Source organism: Perca fluviatilis, chromosome 23 (genome assembly GCF_010015445.1).
Source record: "Perca fluviatilis chromosome 23, GENO_Pfluv_1.0, whole genome shotgun sequence".
Classification (NCBI taxonomy): Eukaryota; Metazoa; Chordata; class Actinopteri; order Perciformes; family Percidae; genus Perca; species Perca fluviatilis.
The window spans coordinates 13,819,580-13,836,772 of record NC_053134.1 but is presented as its reverse complement, the minus strand read 5'-3'; the positions used below and the strand labels follow the sequence as shown (position 1 = coordinate 13,836,772).

The 17,193-nt window shown below is 41.8% G+C and overlaps 1 protein-coding gene and 3 non-coding genes across 7 annotated transcripts in view; all 4 read right to left on the bottom strand.

Moving 5' to 3' along the window:
* Window positions 1–17,193, bottom strand: part of wnt5b (wingless-type MMTV integration site family, member 5b) — a 92,809-nt gene that overhangs the window by 58,229 nt on the left and 17,387 nt on the right. The window lies entirely within an intron of this gene.
* Window positions 1,772–1,844, bottom strand: trnak-cuu. Its single transcript has one exon. It is a non-coding gene; the product is annotated as a tRNA-Lys (tRNA).
* On the bottom strand, window positions 2,442–2,552 carry trnal-caa. The gene is made up of 2 exons: window positions 2,515–2,552; window positions 2,442–2,487 (listed from the first exon to the last, which is right to left on the bottom strand). It is a non-coding gene; the product is annotated as a tRNA-Leu (tRNA).
* On the bottom strand, window positions 3,624–3,734 carry trnal-caa. The gene is made up of 2 exons: window positions 3,697–3,734; window positions 3,624–3,669 (listed from the first exon to the last, which is right to left on the bottom strand). It is a non-coding gene; the product is annotated as a tRNA-Leu (tRNA).

Sequence of the window (17,193 nt, the reverse complement as noted above, 5' to 3'; positions counted from 1 at the left end):
ACTGCTTTTCTATTTTAGGTAGCCAGTTAAATTGACCCTATCACAAAGGGATTGGGAAAAAAAGAAAACATCTAATATAAAGCAACATGTGTCATCAGATGTTTGAAAAATATGGCAGCTAAACATAAACATAATTAGTGATGTGAATGGCCTTCACAGTCACCAGATCTCAATCCAACTGAATGCTTAAAGACCAGATGAGGGAATATTTTTAGTAGAGTTCATGAGACTTTGGAAATCTATGACAAGGAGCCTTAAAACTGTTATGGTGGCCCATGTGGGTCATGTAATATTGGTTTTCTCTTTCTTTTGTAATCTATATTTATTATTAGCACAACAGAGAGAATATAGAATGTAGGACATTTAATGTAAATGCAACAGTTTGATTTTCCAATGTCAGAACTGAAGAATTCTCTTTTGCCTTATTCGACAAAACAAATGAAACACTCATGAGATTGGGAGAGAGAGAGAGTGAATATGAGAGAGAGAGAGAGAGAGAGAGAGAGAGGCCCTCAGTAATTTGGTATTTCCTTTTTAGACAGGGGAGGAATGGCTAATGCCCTCGTTTTCAGTATGAAGTGCGTATACACACACACACACACACACACACACACACACACACACACACACACACAGACACACACACACACACACACACACACACACACCTCCTTTAACCCATCCGGCCTCAGGCACTAGGGGATCAGAGAGAGAAAAGAGACTGAAGAGAGAGAAAATATAGATAGATAGATAGACAGCTAAATAGATAGATAGAGATAGATAGAGTTAGAATAGTGTTAGGTAGAGCTGTAAGTTCAGACACGTATGCACTGAGAGTCAGAGGTGAGGGTTCACATCACTGACACACACACACACACACACACACACACACACACACACACACACACACACACACACACACACACACACACACACACACACACACACACACACACACACACACACACAAAGCTATGGGAGTTCAACTGAAGGTTAGACCTTCAGGCTCCACGGCTCAAAGAGAATTCATAAGCAGCTGATTCAGAGCGCCACTGACTGGTGAGATTACTGCAGGAGGAAGAGGACATTTTCAGGAACGTGGATAATTTCAAGAATAACAAATGAAAAGATTAAAAAGAGGCCAAGGGTCTAACATTTGGGAGTTTAGGAAAAAAGGATTGAAAAAAAGGGAAAAATGAAGGACAAAGAAAGAAAGGAAGAGACTGAGTGAGGCAGTGACAACTCTTTTACAACTTAAGCAACAGCTGAAGATGTTACTGTGTCTCCAGACTGTCTCTCAGATACAAACATACATATACAGGGCCCTGACCTTGCTGATGGCAGCTGTTGACGTCACTCTGTGCCCTACCCAGAGCTACAAACTCCCCACAATGCACACACACACACACACACACACACACACACACACACACACACACACACACACACACACACACACACACACACACACACACACACACACACACATGCTACATGTATACTGTTGTTCAGGGCCTTTCTTAAACTTTTGGAATTATTTGATTTACTCACAGGAAGCTGTGTTGAATGCAGGACTTTTCTAATTAGCTCTTCCAAAAACACGAGCACCTAAAAAAATTACTCCATGCTGCAGACTATCAGCAAAGTAACCATAGACATCTTGTTCTCAGAGGTCTCATTTTATCAGCAGTTGAGTTCAGTTGGAGAAACTCTTGGAAAGTAGCTGAAGGACTTCTGGCCCCAAGCTTATTGCCCCTTTTAAAAACTCCAGCGCCCAACGTGGGGCTCAAACCCACGACCCTGAGATTAAGAGTCTCATGCTCTACCGACTGAGCTAGCCAGGCTACAAACTTGTAACTCATGGGACCATTTTCACCTACAGACTGTAGTAACAACTGATTTATAGCCAGCGTGCCGATTTTGTCTTTTGCATCATGCAACCAACCATATCAATGGCATGTTTGGGACGACACCCAGTCTGTGGCAGTCTTCACCCTTGCCTCTGCTGTCATCAATTGAATAAAGTGCTGTTAACCCTGCAGAACCTACAGAATTGCGGGCCACAGACACTGGTATGTCAGGGCCCTTTGAATTATATATGAACTGTTGTTACACTCTGTTCATCAGTTAAGAGGAATTTTTTTTATCAGAGGACAAGGTTGGCTGCAGTCTGCATCGCTGTCATATAAACAATAATGCAACAATTTAAATGCCACTTTGGTTAAGTGAATTGTCTTTACTGTTGAACAGCACAACAGACAAACCCCGACATAGTGGTTGAACGACAGTCCCATGTATATTGTATAACACTTCATTGTGTCTTTTGTCTTAAAATGAAGGCTTATTTAAAGGCTCCCTCTCCCACTTGATTTATACAAACACAAAATGAACAATATCTTTATCGCCAAACTACAGGGATGAATCCTGCAGGTAAAAATTTCTGTCAGAAGTGGGATTTGAACCCACGCCTCCATTAGGAGACCAGAAGTCCCTTTGCTCAGGAAGGAAGCAACCCTTGAGTCTGGCGCCTTAGACCGCTCGGCCATCCTGACAACAGAAAAGCTAGAGACACCAGATTCAGCCTGGGCTCACAAAAAGCCAGGAGAGCCCAAATATATTTGCCATTTTTTGGTGAAAAAAATTGTTGCTGTAAGGACAGCGAAGTTGAGTGATATTCTAATTTGGTTGCATTGAATACAATAGGCTAAAAAAAAAACGCAGGCAATGGTAGACCACAGACAGTGAAGTGCCCTTAGACATCATGTTCTCAGAGGTATCATTTAATTAGCAGTCCAGTTCAGTTAAGCTGCTTACACACCAACCAGACGGCCAACCCTCGGCAGAAAAGGCAGTTGGACTGATCAGTCTCCCCGAGTTGGCCAAAAAAATGCCTCAGAACACACCAAAGAGATGAGACGTAATACGTCTCCATAACAGCAGGCGGCGCTAATCTGTATTGTCGCCCAAAAAATGAAAACCGGCAGCTGATTGGACGAACGCGTCACATGGGTCTGTTTTCTCCAGAAATTCAAAGACTGTCATGGTAGCTAGTTAAGAATTCAACATTTTAAGTGAGAAATAGACCATGCAGTTGCTGAATCTGTTTCAGAAATCTCTCATGTTCAGTCTCATGTTCTACCAACTGAGCTAGCCAGGCTAGAACCTCAGGAATCATCATGTAAAAATGATGCAGCCAAAACAGGGAGCAGCGCTCACCTACAGACTGTTGTAACAGCTGACTGATAGCGGGACTTCATAGCATGTCTTTTGCATCATGTAAACAAATATATCAATATCATGTTTGGGCAGAGGCTGTCTGGCATCATCGAACAACCATATCAATGGAATGCTCGACACCCAGTCGGTCTTCACCCTTGCCTCTGCTGTGCACCCTACAGAACCTACATGCATTTGTGGGCCACATACACTGGTGTGTCAGGGCCCTTTGAATTATATGTGAACTGTTGTTACACTCTGTTCATAAGTTAAGAGGAATCTTTTTTATCAGAGGACAAGGTTCACCAGCTGCCATAAACAGAAGTCCTTATCAGAGGCCAAGGTTGGCTGCAGTCTGTCTAGTTGCTTGAGGACACACAGGGATGAAACCTGCAGGTAAAAATCTCTGTCAGAAGTGGGACTTGAACCCACACCTCCATTAGGAGACCAGAAGTCCCTTTGCTCAGGAAGGAGTCAACCCTTGCGTCTAGTGCCTTAGACCGCTCGGCCATCCTGACAATTGAAAACCTGGAGACACCAGATTCAGCCTGGACTCACAAAAAACCAGGAGAGCCCAAATATATTTGCTATTTTTTGCTGAAATTAGTGGCTGTTACGACAGTGAAGTAGAGTAATATTCTAATTTGGTTGCATTAAATACAATAGGTTTTGTGGCACATCTATCTATCTGATAGAAGATTGGATGGACTGACTGATGAATGTCTGGACAGATGGACTGGTGAACAGACAGATACATGAAGGATGGATGGATGGATGGAGGATAGAGGAGGGGGTTCGATGTCTTTGATCCTCCCAGCAGAAATAATCAACAAAGCCCTGGAGCAGGCCAGCGAGACCTAAATATGTGTGTGCGTCTGTGTGCGCCATGGGGTTTTCTGGCTGCATGCCAAGACCAGCTCCTACCAGGAGAGTCAAGATATTTTTTTTTTTTTTTTTTCTCTCTCTCTTTTTTTCTTTCTCTCTCTCTTTTTTCTCTCTCTCTCTCTCTCTCTCTCTCTCTCTCTCTCTCTCTCTCTCTCTCTCTCTCTCTCTCTCTCTCTCTCTCTCTCTCTCTCTCTCTCTTTATTGCTTTCTTGATTCTCACTTTTTTATTTTACCTGAGGGCAGATAGAACAGTTTCCTATGCAAAACAGAAAAAGAAAAGATAAAAGGATTAAAAGAGCAAGCAAAGAAAAGACATTGAAGGAGAAAGAAAATATAAATTGTTGGTTGCACTGATGTTAAAACACACACACACACACACACACAACACACACACACACACACACACACACACACACACACACACACACACACACACACACACACACACACACACACACACACACACACGCTTCAAAGCCCTCTTGGTTGTCAGGTTGTCATGGGAGCAATTGTTTTGGCAGGTGTGTGTGTGTGTGTGTGTGTGTGTGTGTGTGTGTGTGTGTGTGTTTCAGGCTGTTCTTGTTTCCCTTTAAACCGGAAGAATCTCATGACAACACTTACATTTCAGACGCACAGTTCAGATTGAATTAGCCTATTAAAGGACACACTGAACATCTGCTGTTTCAAATTAAAAGCTCCACTGCGATTGAATACATGCCCACATTCTCTTATCTTTGACATTTCAAAATAAAGCGCTGCTTTACATTGACAAATCCAATTGCTTTATCATTGGTCTTGTCTGGTCAAACTATTATTTCCTAATTGAGACAATGTTCATTGTCGCCATTTTCACAGTCGACCCATTGATACAAAGTGTATACACACACGTACAAGTCACAGGTTGGTTTACCAAAGGTCAGTGTGTCACTTTTCACTGTAATACCAATTTCTTTGTTTGGTTTATTTTGAGGTATGTGTGAGAAACATGACTCATCAAAATCGGCTCAGTAGAGGCAGAAATGTCCTGACTTTTAGTACCTAGTTTGGGTGAAGCTCCAAAAAAAACTGGATCCTACATCTACCATTTACCACTTTACCATGCAGCTTAATAGTGTCTCTTCATTAGACTTTTTTCAGACTTCAGAAAGCTCCCTGCAGAGCCACAGAAGACGTTACACAACTGTTTACACAGGCTAATTTGTACCCGACTATGAGGAGTAAACTGATCTTGATGTTGAAAATTGATGGAATGCCCCTTTAATGCAATAACCTGCTCTGTAAATTCATGTTGTAGTACAATACTGTATCTCTAAGACTACTGGGGAACTTTGTTGCATGTCATTTCTCATCTCTTTCAGTTATCTAATAAAGGCATACAATTGCCCAAAAATAATAAATAAAAGGGTGTGGTATGGCAATCAAGGACTTAACTATAATAGCCCGTTTACCATTTCACATCGAAATTAACCAGTGTTAGAACCACATTCAACCCTTGTTGTTTATTCTCTGGTTAAGTAAGACATATAAATAATTGTTTTTAAGAATCAGCCAAATGCAAGATAGAGGTGTCAGATTAATTATAATGTGGTAGTGCAAGGCCCTGAAATATTTCATTAAAAATGTACTTTCCATCTCACACTTACATGACAGCTGCTGCTACATAATGCTTGATAAAAAAAAGACTGCCTTTGTTAACGAAATAGCATCTATCATCTCGTAGCACCCTTCCTCCTTCATGGCAGTCACAGTAATCGTCAGAGCTCTTAAACGTTCTCCTGGATATTGTTCGCTCCGCGTTGTTGCTGATCTGGGAATTGAAGCTCATTTGCACTCCGTGTATGTCGTTCTGCATAACAACATTGGCTAAATGTCTAAAAATGTAAATGTAATTGTGAAGAAAATGTTATTTTCCTATTGAGACTCACAGAATGCTGCACTAAGTGAGCCGAGCCCAGCGCCGCTCGTCATTAAACCAACTCATAGGGGCTCCTTCGCAAACAAGAACTAAACTTTCTTTACTCCGGAATCTCTTTTCCCTCTATCCATCTTTTCATGCCAGTAACAGCTTGGTCATATTTCCTCTCTTTCTCTCTGTCATTCTTAGCAATATGCAAATAGGCATCTTAATCCCACTCCCACAATCCCAATCAGTCTCTTTTCTAACCCCTTTCCTTCTTTTACTTTCTTCTCTCTTTCTGTCCTGCCTTTCCCCATCACTGTCGTCTTTAGCTCTGTCATTCAGCTCTCTTTTTCTCTCATCACCCACCATCGCTCTCCCTCTTTCTCTCCACCATCTTTCCTTTCCTACCCCTCTTTTACATCCCTCTCTGCCATGTTTTTCTCCCACACACACACACACACACACACACACACACACACACACTCACTCTAGTCATTCTACTTATAGCCTCGCCATAAATCAACCTGTCATTCTCCGTCATGCTTGCTGGATCTCACTGGGGCTTGTGGTACACACACACACACACACACACACACACACACACACACACACACACACACACACACACACACACACACACACACACACACACACACACACACACACACACACACACACACACACACACACACACACACACACACACACACACACACGGATAGCTGGGCCCATACATACTGTACACAAACAGGCACAGACACACAAACACTGACTAATATAAAGACTCAAACAGATCACACATGCTCAAACACAAAGACGCACACATATACAAGCGTATAGACTGTACTGATAGATATGCAAACTACGCACACACAACCAACCATGCAAACACATATTTTGTCTCTCTCTCTCTCTCTCTCACACAAACTCTTCATTGCAAACTTAAGATGATCTGAAGACACCCGAGAATGATTGAGAGGGAGAATGAATGATTAAGGGAAACAGAGATCGAAGCAAGGATAACAGAAAGATGCTCACCTGTCCCTGTAACGCCAAGCACACACACACACACACACACACACACACACACACACACACACACACACACACACACACACACACACCAGCTGAAATAATGTCCATAGCCCTCAGTGCCTCTGCTTCACTCAACCATCTCCTTAAATACCTCCTCCTTCTGCTCTGTCTATATATATTTTCTCTCCATTCTGTTCATCTGTCTTCAAACCCTATGTCCTAACAACTACGTTAAAATACAAATGATTGGCATAAGTTTACAGTACAGTGGGATTTTTTATGGTTATGTTTAGGCAACTCAGAGCACTTGGTTAACGTTAGGAAACGGTTGAGGACTGAAGAAATCAACACTGGCTGGAAGCACATACTGTAATGGTACACTTTGACTTAAATATCAGCTAAAGCTACAATCTTTTCCTCACCTTAACCTCTTGTTTCAGTGGCCTAAACCCCAACAATAGGTGGGTCTCTGGTATCAAATTCCTCTTCTTTGAAAGCCAATTTATCCACCCTGACCTCCTCCCTATGAGGTTTTTGTAAAATAAGGATGTCAAACTACCTAGATTGGGTGATTCAGGCAACAATTCAGTACAATTCTACCAATTCCAAGTCCTCCACATCATATTTGGCAATGTAAATTAGGAGATAGGGTTGCTCTTTCCACATTTGCCTCTTTTTTTGCATCTTCCTTTCTACCTCTCCCTTATCCTCTCCCTTCATTCTTCTCTTCTTGTCTCTTTCTACCCAGATCAACATTTCCTCTCGTCTTTCTTCTCTTACACCTCTTCCTCCTCCTTGTCTCCTCGCTCTCCATTACCAATGCGACAGCCTCATAAAGACTCCTAGGAGTCAGAGAATTTCATGGGGCTTTGTGTTTACAGTAAGTGTGTGTGTGTGTGTGTGTGTGTGTGTGTGTGTGTGTGTGTGTGTGTGTGTGTGTGTGTGTGTGTGTGTGTGTGTGTGTTTAGTCAGTGGGAGACAGCACATGTGGCATGCAAGGTCATGTAATTCTGTGGCCTCCAGATACTGTTATTGACACGCAAACAGCCCTGCACTGCCATTGCACACGCAGATTGTGCATGAACATGCACACACGCAGATGTCCTCGTATAACCCAAAATGTCCTCATTGTTATCAAGGATACAAACAACTGGTTAAAACTTGACTTAAATGTTATAATTCTTTGTCCAGGATTTGGTTGGTGATTGTTTTTCTTTTCTTATTGTCAACAAAAAGTATAAAAGACCAAAAACAAAAATAATAATTGATCCTTTTGCCTGTTTAGCCAAAGCCTGATGTATCTTATTCTACTGTGACACAGAGCTCCATTGTTGTCCAAAAATGATTAAAAACACATCAGTGACCTACTCTGCTGCACCAAGTGACATATTTATTCACTACGATAAACATGAATATGCTTAGCCGCCCTCATCTCTGACTTGTTCAGCGATGGGTCCCATTGACAACGGTTTCTGTTACCAATCCGAGCTTAGTCGGTTGGTTAAGATGGGGGATGTCATCTTCCTACATAGCCAGCTAGCTACGCTGAAAAAAATAACTACAGGAATATAGTGACAAATGCTTTTAAGATCGGCATACTATCACACTGTTGGTTTGGGCTTTTCATATTTGTTGACTAGAAGAAAAAGCCAGCCTCATCCTTTAAATGTATCACACACAAAGTACAAAAGGAAAAATATGCAAGTGCATAGAGACACAGACACAAATACACAGATATGGATTTCCAAGGTCGCATTTTAGGCATTCAGTATGTATCTTATACAAGTCCTCCTCTCCATCTCTGCGCTCCACTGCTCTTCTCTTCTTCCTCCTCCTCTGTATTCTTCTCTCCTCCTTCTCTCTCTCTCTCTCTCACACACACACACACACACACATACACACACACTCTCCAGAGATATGTCCATTGCTCTGACCTCTCTGCATAACACTTTCTCTCTTTGCTGTGTATCTTTCTTCTTCTTCTCTCCATATCTCTCTATTGATCTCTCTTTTTTCTAATCTCCTTTTGTCTCCCCCCCATCCTCTCCTCTGTTGCATGTCTCCCCTGCTTTTGCATCCTCTTATCTCTTCATCCTCTCTCCACTGGCATTTCCTCGCTTCTCCTCATCTTCCCTCTCTTCACCCTCCTCCTCCTTTTAACCCCTTGTCCTTCCCCTCTTTTCTTTTCACACCTCATCTTATCCCTTTTCGCTTCCCTCCTATACTATTTCTTTCTAGGCTTCCAGGGGGCTGTAGGGCGGCCGCGTAGGCGCTCTGCTTGGGGCTCCTTGCCCAGCTAATGCTGCCTCTCTCTGGAACGGCGCCCACAGAGGGTGGGCAAGGCTGAAGGGGGAGCTGGAGGGATTTGTGTGTGTGTGTTTGTCTGTATCTAGTGATGGAGAAAGTGAGGGGGGAGGGAGGAGGGGGAGGGAGGAGAGAAGGTTTTTGACACTGACAGAGATTTCTGTTGAGTCACCTTTTGCTGGCGAGTGTGATAGGGGCTACAACAGCACATTTTTGCTGTGTGTGTGTGTGTGTGTGTGTGTGTGTGTGTGTGTGTGTGTGTGTGTGTGTTTTTTTTTGTGTGTGTGTGTGTGTGTGTGTGTGTGTTTGTAACAATCCTGGGTCTTATATTTGTAGCATTAGGGCTGAAACTAGTGATTGTGTCCAGAGCCCAAGAGGACATCTTAAAGTGTCTTGTTTTGTCTGACCAACAAACATCTTCATCATCTAAACCACTATATAAAAGGAGGTGAAAACAAAATTTTAAATGTCAATATAATAATCTCTCATTGCACAGGAAAACTGTGAATGCACAACTACAGAAAGTACATCTGAACCAAGAATTCAGTCTGCTAACTAGAATAAGGATGCCATTGTGTTCCCAAATTCCCATTTTGTGATTGTTACTGACGGGAGTGATGCCCTAAAACTACAAGATCCTAGTTGTAATAGACCAGGGTTATTCTTTACAATTTCCTAAACTGATACTGACAAAACACACACACACACACACATACACACACACCTTCCCTGCTGGTCACTAATGGTACAGCCAAAATGGCCTGGACCCAACATGCATGATGGGAAGGAAGGGTAGAGAGAGGAGAGTGGTAGTAGTCAGATGGAGGGAGGTGGGATTAAGGAAGAAAGATGGTGTCGCCTTGTGAAATTAATTTGGTGAAAGCAGCCGAAAGAAGAAGAGAAATGGAGAAAGGACGAGAAAAGTGAGGGAGAATTCACACCTGTGTGTAAAATGTCGCCTTTAACTGCTAACGCTTCATTTATCCCCTCACTCTCCCTTGCAAACTTTTTCTCTCCTTCAGTTTTTCCTCTCTTTCTGTTCTCTGATTTACATCTTTCTATTTTTATCCTTCCATCTCACCCTGTCATTCTTTCCTCTCATCTCCCTCCTACTCTTTCAAGTGTCCAATGAGTCTCAGTGATGTAGCGCCCTCTGTCTGTGTCCACTGTTACTGCAGCAGCACGTTTTAAAACTCCAACCCACCTGACCAAAGGAAATATAACATTTGACAACAAACATTTGAGTTACTTGGAGAAAGTCTAGGAGAAAAAAAAACATTTGTCACAATCAGAATAAGAATTTTGAACATAAACATATACATATGTTATGTAGTTGTATAAATAATATGATAACTCATGTGAATAGGTCAATTAAATATGTACATTATAAAGAGATACTACTAGTAAGAAGTTTAAGGTAACAAAAAAAAAATAGTACAAAATCATCTTACTTACTAGGCCACTGTTTGTTTTCATAATACTGCAAACCTAAGACGAAAAGTACATTTTCATTTATAGGCCGCCAAATCACAAATGTCTCAATTAACAAAAAACAATCCCCTGGTCCAGAAGTAGAACTGATAAGAGAATGGGTGCCAGTACAGTATGTCCTCAGTCCAATGCCAACAAGACAGATCCCTGTACGTTTATTGAATGTAATGAATAACACAAACCTGATCTTGATTCTAGTGTTGTGCTGCGCTTGACAGACCTCAGCAGCTCGGCAGCGGCAGACGCTGATGTGAAATATATGCTGCTGCATGTGTTAAAATATGTAGGATGAAAGTCAGGAGATATGGCGCAACAGAAGTGTTTTAACCCTTTGCATCCAAAGATTAGCAAAGTGTGAGGCTTTTTGAGCAGCTGGCCAGTGTAGCCACAGTCTGGTAGTAGTTGCTGATGGATTGAGAGCCGTTGTTGATTCAGTGTTCAGATTTTGAATCCCCGAAAAAACAGATTTTGTTTCTCTGCCACCATCGCTCATTGATTCAAACACAACCAGACAGAGATTCAGCAGCTTTGGAAAGAATTGTTTGACGCTCAAAGACCAAGTGCTCTCTGTTGCTGAGGTAAAAACACCTCGGGTAGTATTAAAGTGTGGAAAGAGTGCTAGAATAACCTCCCTCCGGTAGAAGTACTGTTCTTCGACTTTACTCAGTCTCTCATAACGTCAGTGATACTCGTTAGAGCAGCAGTTTTGCCTCCAACATGAGAGAGGTTACAGTTTTTTACAATTGCTTACACACTAAAAATTAAAACTTTCCCACAATTAGCAAAACCTTACACTCAAGGAGCAAAACACTAGCCTAGATTTGCGTGTAGCACGTTGTCAGCTTCACACTTTTGCTAAACATCACACACAGTGATTTGCAAAACACACTTGTATGCATTTGACACAGAAATTTATCATGATGTAATTTCCTTGCAATTTCAAAAGCAAAGGCTTTCAAATGAACACACCAATGAACCAATTGGTTAAACACAGCCACCAGGTATGCAAACACATGATTGCTTAATTGTAGACACACCAATCAGGTTTAAGCACTATATAAAATGCAGCAGGTAAGTTCACCTGCCTTCAACCAAAATGGAAGGAGTCAGAAGAAGAAGACTGAGAGTGAGAGGGGGAATCCACAGAGGAGGAGAAGGAGGTAGAGGAAGAGGCCCAGCCAGAGTTAGTGGCCAAGGTGGAGGTAGAGGAAGAGGGAGAGGGAGAGGAAGACCTGAAGCCGGAGAATATGCTCAAAGAAGAAGAGGACCAAATTTATCAAGTCGCGCAACACTAGTGGACCATGTTGTGAACCACGGATTGACGCTGAGGGAGGCTGGACTAAGAGTTCAGCCAAATCTTAGTAGATATACAGCGGCATCTGTTATAAGGATATTTCGGACGCGAAACAGGTAAAAGAAAATCTGTCTACAGTTACAGTAATCAGCTACTCATTGTATGCACCATATCAGCACTTTTGATACCCCTCCCGGTGACATTTAAGGATTGAGGGTCGAGAACGAAAAGGAGGATTTACGATCTCCTCGGCCCCAGACTCAGGTAATCCTTCATTGAGGCCATGGAGGACCCCTGACCAAGTCGGACGCCCCCCCAGCTGTAAGCAAGGTCGGACCACATTCAAGACGGTTGTCTTACCAATGAGGATATTGCCTGATGTTGATGAAATTCTCTGGCCAGATCCAGCTAGGCTAAGAGATAAGGTCTAGTATTTTCTGTACTTTTTCAGATCTTTTTTTTTGTTGTTTTTTTGTGATTGTAACCTGTACTGGATACCATATTTTATGTTTGTCTGTTGTTTGCTGAGCTAACAGTGTTATGCACGCTACTGCAGTAGCATGCAAACCTTGATTTAGGTATATGGAGAGAAATAAATTATATTTTCCTCAGTCTGCAGCATTGGTCTTGTGTAGTGTTTGGTGAACTTATTGTAAATTTCTCTGTGTAACTTCATTTACAGTACTCTAATCAATGAGAAGTAGAATTGCTAAAAGTGTTTTAGGGTTAGCAACAGGAGTGTGTAACTGGTTAAAACTTAAGTCAAATGAAACGTGTGTGTTTCATATGGTAACAAAAAATATGTTTTTATAAATTAGTGTATAGTTTTTGCAAGAGTGTTTCATTTTGCAAAAGGTGTTCTGCTAATTGGGGTGGGTGGTTATGCTATTGTGTGTAGTGTTTTTAAAAAGACTGTCCCTGTCTTCAAAATTGTGCTTAAGTAATTGAAAAAACTGTAATACAAAAACAAATCTTGTCCACAGAAACCTACTTCCAGGAGAACATGGACAATCTCGACAAAACCCAGGAATCAGGCACTATTGGCATCCGGAGATGTTATATTCTAGGCATGGAATAAAATAAGTAAGTCAAACGGGCATATGAACTATCTTCTCTCAATTTATTAAGGTGTTATAGGGGCATCGGTAGGCTGAAATATGGACCAAATATTGGTTATAGCACAAAGCTCTACATTAAATTTAAGAGTGGTGCGAACCAGAACGCAAAATGACATTGTGACATTGCTCTGCGTAGTAAACCACTTCCAGAGGCTTTTATTCCCACTTTTGTCTGAATTTGGCTTAATTTTGTTGACACTGTGACACACTGTTGAAAATAGGAAGAAATAAAACATTGTATATTTTTCTGCTTCCCAGGATTAACAGCCTTAAATTACAGCTATGTCACTAGTGTTACCATGGCAATAAAACAAAAAGGTTTTGATTTAATATTCACCGTCATGGTTTTAGACTGGTGATGTTTGACTGAAACTATATGCATGTAATTTGCTTTGATAAATGTAGTTATCACTTTTGCTTTTTTATAAGCTCACAGTACATTTTCCATTCATTCACCTGGACAAGAGGGCAGCAACCAGGATTCTCAATGTACTTTGGGATGGGGGTTGGGGTTGACAACAGTGTGACTGGAAAGTACACCCTCATTTCATTCTTAGTTGAGTAAAATATTTCATCAAAAATTCTCTAAATGAAGGCAGAATAACTGATTTTTAGAATACACTTAAAGTACAAGTTACACTAAAGGTGAGTACTTGCTTATTTTCTTTCCTTGATTAAAGAAAGACACTTTCAATTACCTCAGGATTGTGCAAATGGTTGGGCACACCATCTATTTAATATACGTAGTCCATGCAGTCTGTGGATGTTCAGCTGGACAGTATGAAGTAGCTCAGCATCATAAAACCACAGAGAAACAGGACAGACAGAGGTGAAACAGCAACAGTCTCCCTCGTTATCCAAAAGCTAATTTGGCAAAGAGTCAGTATCCCTTTTAACCCAATGCAGTGCTCTGGTCCTGTCAGTCCAGTCTACAGGCGACCTCAGCTACAGTCACCAACTTATTAATAAATAATTTCAGCAAATCAGTGATGGACGTGTTTCAAGAACAAAAAACATGCATGCGGGTTAATCTGCTCTCTACCTCTTTTCCCCCAGACAGCTGACTAATGTTTTGTCGATACATCCTCTGCACACACACCTGCACAAGATATGGATAGAGAAATTGGAAAAAAGAAAGTAGAGATGAGAGAAAAGAGAAATAGAAAAGAGACAAATAGAGGATTGATCAACAGAATGATTGAAAAAAAAAAAAATCTAAGAACGAGAGCTTGAGAGGATTGAGAGTGGCGAAAGCTTGCAATCAGAAACAAGATAGTGGGATTAATTTAATTTTTATGTTTCTCCCTCTCCCCCCAGGAGAGGGTGTGTGTGTGTGTGTGTGTGTGTGTGTGTGTGTGTGTGTGTGTGTGTGTGTGTGTGTGTGTGTGTGTGTGTGTGTGTGTGTGTGTGTGTGTGTCTGTTGACAGATTGGTATTGGCGGCAGTTCAGAGATTGGCTACAGAAAAACACACTCAGTAATTATCTAGAAAGAGCACCTGGGCACTGGGAATCTTCATTATACTATAACCTCCAACACACACACGCAGAGGAAAAGAAATGAAGAAAAAAAAGGAATCAGACAAAAAAAGGATGATGGTTGAGGGGAGAAGAGAAACAAAAGATGAGAGAAGAAAAAATACAAGAATTCAAAAACACCTAAACCACAGAGAAAAGCCTTCTAAGACAGAATAATTAAAATCTCTGCCGCTTCTCTATCTGACTTTCTTTATTTCATGCAGTTTATTTCAAAAGGTTTCTTGGAACACAGTGTTGTAAAGCAGAAAGGCAGCAGCGGGTGATCAGAAACCAATGAGCCGTCACAAGACGGAGCCACAAACGTGAAGGGATATAAAACCCAGTATTTCAACTGTATTTACTTGTTTTGTTTCTTCTCTCCATCGATTTTCTTTGATCTGTTGTAGTAGCAGACAATGACCAGTAAGAGGCAGTGTTTCCTCTCATGTTCTCTATCGCTCTTTTATAACCTTCACTCGTTCTTACTCTGTGCTGCCTGGACTGCTACCTTCTTCTTCACACACACACACACACAGCTCAATATCACCTGTTTTTGCCAAACTTTGGGGTGTGTGTGTGTGGGTGTGTGTGTGTGTGTGTGTGTGTGTGTGTGTGTGTGTGTGTGGGTGCGCGGCAGGGGACCAAACACCAGTTGATTTGAACGGCTTCATTCATTGCTGTGTTTTCGCTGGCCGACAGTGACAGGGTGAAATGATTTACAATGGGTCAACACAGCGGGAGGGCCCAGGACACACAGTCAACACCCAAACCCTGTCAGGCCATCTGAGGTCATGTGGCAGGAAGTAGTTAACTGTAAACACATAATATACGATCACCTTTAAGATTCATCAGAGATCTGAAGTCCAAAACCAAACCACAGAAAATTATACAAAACACAGGGGATATCAAAGTACTGATAGGCTACTTCTAGTCTTCTTCTTCGCAGGTCAGTTGAGGGTTAGTCTATATCGACAACGTTCCATTTCCGGGATTGATCAGGTGTCGTCGGAAATTCCGCCGGATGTCCCTCTTTTTAGGCCGGATGTCCCACACCTTCCGCTTTGTGTTTCAAGGTTCTAAACCCGTAGATGTAATGAGGATTGAGGTTAACTGCTCCTCAGATCTCTGCAGGGTAAATCCAGACAGCTAGCTAACTATTCGGCCGCCCGGCTTCGCCAAACGTGAGTGAAGCGTACCGTTGCTGATCTACGAGGAGACCCGTGTGCTGGAAGGGAGAGTGATCGGTGATGCCGCCGCTTTGCACCAAGCACCAAGAGGAAGACGGTGAGGTGGATGTGGTGTACGGCCGCGACCCTGAGCGGCAGCAGAGGTTAACCCTGATCCTGAATCACAAACAAAAAGGCTATTTTAAGAGCCACACACTTAATCTAAAGAGAGACTCCGCTCTGGAGTAACAGGCTTTATTACTTACATTTTTAACTAAATCAATGATTATTAATAAGCAGGGTCAAGACCCCAAAAAGACCAACAAACCTTGAGCAGAAATGGATAAAGAAAAAGGATCAAGTCCTTCCAGATGGTTAATTTTATTTGTAAAGTGTTTTGTATATATTGTCGATGTGAGTTGGAGTTACTACAGAGTACATTGGAGTCTCAAATACCACTTGAGCATTTAAAAAACTTGAAAAATATCCCTTTAAAAAGTACATTTAGAATAGATAACAATATATATATATATATGAAAAAAAAGCCTATCATTTTGTTAAATGCAAACTGAACGAAGTAATACCGAGAAAACACAAAAGCCTTTTTAAAGTATTATAGACTGTACTGATAGATATGCAAACTCACAGCACACACAATAATAATACAAACCACATGACACAGCCCTCTCTCTCTCTCTCTCCCACACAAACTCTTCATTTACAGAGCTTAAGATGATCACAGAGACACCCGAGGTAGTTGGGGAGGAGGCCAGATAGTCTAAGGAAACAGAGATCCCGGAAGCAAGGATAACAGAAAGATGCTCACCCTGTGTATGTATGTCCCTGTAAGCAGCAGCGCACACACACACACACACACACACACACACACACACACACACACACACACACACACACACACACACACACACACACACACACACACACACACCACACACACACACACACACACACACACACACACACACACACACACCAAAAGCTGGAGTAAGCCATCCATAGCCCTCGTGCCTCTGCTTCACTCCAACCATCTCCTTAAATACCTCCTCAGCTACCCAACTCTGTCTACATATATATTTTCTCTCCATTCTGTTTGTGTCTTTGACCCTGTGTCTAGCAACTACGTTAAAATACAAATGATTGGCATAAGTTTACACCCAATTACAATTGGGATTTTGTGGTTATGTTTAGGCAGCTCTCACTTGGAGCACTTGGTTAGCGTTCAGGAAGCGGTTGAGGACTGAGAGAAAT